This window comes from Castanea sativa, chromosome 6 (assembly GCF_040712315.1).
Source record: "Castanea sativa cultivar Marrone di Chiusa Pesio chromosome 6, ASM4071231v1".
In the NCBI taxonomy this organism is placed as follows: domain Eukaryota; kingdom Viridiplantae; phylum Streptophyta; class Magnoliopsida; order Fagales; family Fagaceae; genus Castanea; species Castanea sativa.
In genome coordinates, this window is record NC_134018.1 from 42,937,127 (window position 1) to 42,943,126 (window position 6,000).

Consider the following 6,000-nt stretch of genomic DNA (forward strand, 5'->3'; position numbering starts at 1 on the left):
GATCCTTATCGTGACGGCCGACAATGTGGAATCCACTTAGCTACAAAGTATTCGCAAAGGTCTACGTGGCGACTCGGTGGTTCCCATGTGTAGAAACACCAAGTACAAGGTAAATTTTTTACTTTTAATAAGATGTTAGGTTCCTTAGTTTTATTTATTTATTTGAGAAGAAAAATAAAATATGAAAAAACCCTTGTGAATGATGTCTATTTAACTATGTATGAGTGTGTAATATTAAACAAGCCGAGTTCTACATATTAACGATTAAAAGAATTTATAGTGGGTTACTTAATTTGTAGATATCTTCACAAATTATCAAATAATATTTATAATTTATTGATAATATAGATAACCCATTTTGTTGTTGAGCTATATAACTTGTTAAAAATTATATAAATGAAACTAATTTTTATCTAATCTACTCAAATTGTGTAATTTTAACTATAATGTAGTCATGTATCATAAGCATAGATGTGTAAAGAACTAACAACTTTTAAGTCATGGTCTTTATTTACTATATAAAGAAAAAGAATAAAGTAATCAAGTAACCCTTGAATGAGATATGATAAGAAGATTGCCTACGACTCCAAACTATACCAGCCATTGGACGAGTACAACCAGATCCTTATCATGGCGGCCGACAACGTTGGATCCATTCAGCTACAGAGTATTCGGCGACTCGATGGTTCTCATGTGTAGAAACACCAAGTACAAGGTATTTTTTTAACATTTAATAAGATGTTTGGTTCGTTAGTTTTATTTATTTATTTTTTTGAGGAGAAAAGTAAATTATGAAAAAGCCCTTGTGAATGGTGTCTATTTAACTATGTATGTGTGTGTAATATTAAACAAGTCGAGTTCTACGTATTAATGATTAAAAGAATTTATAGTGGATTACTTAATTTGTAGATATCTTCATAAGTTATCAAATAATATTTAAAATTTATTGATAATATAGATGACCCATTTTGTTGTTGAGCTATAACTTGTTAAAAATTATATAAATGAAACTAATTTTTATCTAATCTACTCGAATGGTGTAATTTTAACTATAATATAGTTATGTTTTACAAGCATAGATGTGTGAAGAACTAACAACTTTTAAGTCATGGTCTTTATTTACTATATAAAGAAAAAGAATAAATTAGTCAAGTAACCCTTGAATGAGATATGAGAAGAAGATTTCCTACGACTCCAAACTATGCCAGCCGTTGAACGAGTACAACCAGATCCTTATTGTGGCGGCCGACAACGTCGGATCCACTTAGCTACAGAGTATTTGCAAAGGTCTAGGTGGCGACTTGGTGGTTCTAATGTGTAGAAACACCAAGTACAAGGTGAATTTTTTTTTTTTTAAAGACGTCTGGTTCCTTAGTTTTATTTATTTATTTGAGGAGAAAAATAAATTATGAAGAAGCCCTTGTGAACGGTGTCTATTTAACTATGTATGTGTGTGTAATATTAAACAAGCCGAGTTCTACATATTAATGATTAAAAGAATTTATAGTGGATTACTTAATTTGTAGATATCTTCCTAAGTTATCAAATAATATTTATAATTTATTGATAATATAGATAACCCATTTTGTTGTTGAGCTATATAACATGTTAAGAATTTATAAATGAAACTAATTTTTGTCTAATCTACTCAAATGGTGTAATTTTAACTATAATGTAGTTATGTATCGTAAGCATAGATGTGTGAAGAACTAACAACTTTTAAGTTATGGTCTTTATTTACTATATAAAGAACAATAATAAATTAATCAAGTAACCCTTGAATGAGATATGAGAAGAAAATTGCCTACGACTCCAAACTATGATAGCCATTGGACGAGTACCAGTACAACCAGATCCTTATTGTGGCGACCAACAACATCGGATCTACTCAGCTACTGAGTATTCACAAAGGTCTACGTGGCGACTTGGTGGTTCTCATATGTAGAAACACCAAGTACAAGGTAAATTAATAAGATGTCTGGTTCCTTATTTTTATTTTTTTTTGAGAATCAATACTTTAATTTTATTCAAAGAGAACCGAATTAGCTTGAATTACAGAAACTAGGTGTGGAGGAACATCCTCCATCCACACCGTAAACTTGCTAACATGTCTTGCATGTCTAGCAATGTTATGGGCTGACCTATTACCTTGTCTTAGTACAAGACCATACTCAATATTTGAAAAATCCTTAGCTAACTCCTTTGCTTTGTCAACGTGTAAATTCCCTTTTATTTTTTTTGAGCCTTGCTTCGTCCGTCCATGTCTTGGCAATGAACACAACAAAGGGATCTTTTGCCTAGATTAAATCACCGAGCTCTTTTTTTGTCACTAGGTTCCCAAGCCCGTAACAGTTCCATATTAAGAGACTCATGACTTTTGGCGGGGCTGCTCAGCAGCCTCTCCCATTAAATCTGATGAGGGGTTGATCTTCATCACTTGCAACTTTTCGCTTGGAGAGTCTGTGGAAGTCACCATGCACGTGCTCAACTTTCTCTTAATTTTTTCATCACACTTGTTCTCTACCCCAGCTGGGTTAACTTGGCGCATGAGTCTTTTCCAAGTCCTAATGCTTGTTGGGTGATCATTAATCTTGACCGTTGATCCGCTAGTCTCATCATTTAGATTGGTAGGCACATGCATATTTTGCATGGAGGTGGCTAGCGAGAAATTATAAGGTCCTCATGGTGGACAAGTGATGTTGTCCACCATTTCAGTAAAAGACTCACACTTGTTTAAAATTGTAGAGTTTTAAATAAAAACTAAATACTGACTCAGCAATTTTAAATAGGTGGGAGTTTTTTACTGGAATGATAGACAAATGATGTGGTCTACCATGAGGACTGTGTAATTTCTCGTGGCAAGGGTTGGTATCATAGAAGTTTGGTTGCATTCCAATCCTGCTGCCTTAACGGAATTAGCATTTATGTTGGACGTTTCAATGCTATTCCCCTCTAATATTGCCCCCATTAATTCCGTATCAGTGGACTTAGCTGAGCTGGAGTGGTTAAAGAGCATATCAAATTCATCCTTTTTGGAAAGGAAATCAGAATCATTGCACCTTATGTAAGTCATAATCACTTCCTTATTTTTCGGCATTGAGTGATTATCATTTATGGCTCCAACCGTTTCTGTCTCCTTCCCCAAACTTCGCTGCACAATTACTTTTGTAACTGCCTCCACATTCTGATTTTCCTCCTCCCCTTTCTCCGCCATTTTTGGTTCTGTGTCCGCCGGAGTTATAGTGCCTGACTGAACGTGAACCATATTATGAGAGCTACCTTCATCCCTGCTCCGTGCCTGCAATCTGCTTGCCCTCTTCTCATAGTAACCGGGGACATAGATCACGTCGTCCCCTGACGATTTGTACGGCGATGCTCTCAGAAACGGGCCAAATTGTTGTTGATCCAAGGTTAAGGTACCATTACTTTGAACCGATACCTCGTAGTCCCTGTCATCATGATTCATACACCCACACCAATAGCATAGACACGGTAATCGTTCATAATTGAATCTAATCCATCTCTTCTCTCCACTGGCTAAGGTAATGACTCTACCTCTACACAAAGGCAATGTGATATCAAGCATCACCCTCACTCGAAAAAAACTACCTCCATTCTCATCCACCGCTCCGTTGGACCTTTGAATATCCCCACTATTTCGCACAAATTTCTGCCACTTTCCTAGTAAGAAAACTAGTAGGGATGTCGTGGACTTGAACCCAAAATGGCACTTTGTTGAAAGCGAGCTCATGCACTGGTGCATCTCCTGTATATCGTTGCATGACGATCAGATGCCTATCAAAACTCCAAGGTTGGCTTTTTAAAATTTTGTCGACATCCGCCAGAATATCGAACACAAACAATACAATATTGTTTCCTTGGTTCTTAACTCTGAAACCATTTGTCGTCCTCCAAAGTTGCCAGAAAGTGCTAGCAGCTGCTTCCATTTGGAGGAATCGTGAGGTGAAGAATTTCGTAGCAATAACAAATTTGCCCCTCCTATGATCTTCAGGGAGGATGAATCTAGACCTCTACTTATCCGAGAGCAATAGATTGTTCCAACTCATTGTCAGTTGTTCCATCGTCCACTCAGGTAGTCCACAAGTTCAATTTCGAAGTAGAGAATTTTAAGAACTGTTTCCCCAAACCCACAAAAAAAAATAATACCACTAGCTTGAAGAGTATACGTGATACTCTTGAGAACAGACGTTGAAAAAACAAGCTCTCATTCGAAGAAGGGACAAAACTTCTACAGTCTAAGCAAAGTAGGAGATTCTACTTTCTTAGAAACTGAGACTTTTTTTGGTTCCTTAGCTTTATTTATTTATTTGAGGAGAAAAATAAATTATGAAAAATTCCTTGTGAATGATATCTATTTAACTATGTATGTGTGTAATATTAAACAAGCCGAGTTCTACATATTAATGATTAAAAGAATTTATAGTGGATTACTTAATTTATAGATACCTTCATAAGTTATCAGATAATATTTATAATTTATTGATAATATAGATAACTCATTTTGTTGTTGAGCTATAACTTGTTAAAAATTATATAAATGAAACTAATTTTTATCTAATCTACTCAAATGGTGTAATTTTAACTATAATGTAGTTATGTATCATAAGCATAGATGTGTGAAGAACTAACAACTTTTAAGTCATGGTCTTTATTTACTATGTAAAGAAAAAGAATAAATTAATCAAGTAAACCTTGAATGAGCTTAAGATATTGGCTGTTGTGATTATTTTGTTTTTGTTATCCTTGAAAGTTGAATCATTCTGTTTGAGGCTGAGGATGTCTTAGAATCATGTCCTAAATGATTTATCCTGTTCTGAAGTTTAACTAACTTGGTTGTAACACTTTTAAACTAAACAAGTTGGAGCTCTTGCTCGTGTTTGGTTGGTAGCACCAATTGATGTTGTGTTATCCCTCCTGGCAACACAGGTCTAGATCCATTACTGACCTCCTTTTTCCAGGTTTGTAATCTTGTCTTAAAAATCATTTGGTTTTATATTTGTATGAAGCATTTGTCCTTATGCCATTATCTTCAGGTGCTTAATATTCCCACCAAAATCAATAAAGGGACTGTTGAAATCATCACCCCCGTAGAGCTGATTAAGAAGGGTGACAAGGTTGGGTCTTCCGAGGCTGCCCTTCTTAGCCATTCTCTTATGGCCTTGTTGTACTTCAAGTGTACGATGACGGGTCTGTCTTTAGCCATGAAGTCCTTGATCTATGGATGAGGACCTGATAGTGAAGTTCTTCATTTATATCTCTATGGTGACATCACTGTCGCTTGCTCTCTCATATCCAAACCTAGCTGCTGCACCACATATGTTCACCAATGCCTACGTGAATGTTCTTGCAGTTGCTGTTGTTATTGGTTATTCTTTCCTTCAGGTAGAGAAAGTTAAAGGAGTATTTAGATGTATATGATTCCTCTCTAGGCGACCTCTTTTTCACATTTAGTCAAGTCCCACCCTTTGTTCAATAGATTAATGTTTTTGAGTATAAATGCAGGATCCTAGCATTTTTGCTGTTGCCGCTGCCCCTGTTGCAGCAACTCCTTTTGGTGGTGCCCCTGCTGCTGTTGCTGTGAAGGATGAAGAGAAGAAGGAAGAGTTTGCTGAAAAGTTGGATGAGGACATTTTTTTTTGTTTTTTATTTTTTATGAGAACCTAATAACGTCTTTTTTTTTTAAGTGAAAAAATATAAAGGGTTAGGATTTTTTCCTCTTGATCTGACGGTGATAAAATGGGTCTTAGTTTGGGAATTTGAGTGGGCTTGTGGTTTAAATTGGGCCTGCTTAGTGATTCAGTGGGTCTAGCGTTATTGGAAAATTACGAATGGCTCGACCAAGCATTAGGCCCCAATCTCAAGACAAACTATGATTAGCTTTTGAATGCCGTCGCACTCAGTTTTGTTACTAACTTTTCTTTTTTCCTCAAAAAAAATTCTTTTTTTTGGATTCGATTTTTTTGTTATTGAATTTTTAAT

The 6,000-nt window shown here is 35.6% G+C and overlaps 1 pseudogene; it reads left to right on the top strand.

Moving 5' to 3' along the window:
- Nucleotides 1-3,780: 3,780 nt before the first annotated feature.
- LOC142640002 (large ribosomal subunit protein uL10-like) lies at nucleotides 3,781-5,685 on the top strand (annotated as a pseudogene).
- Nucleotides 5,686-6,000: the final 315 nt, after the last annotated feature.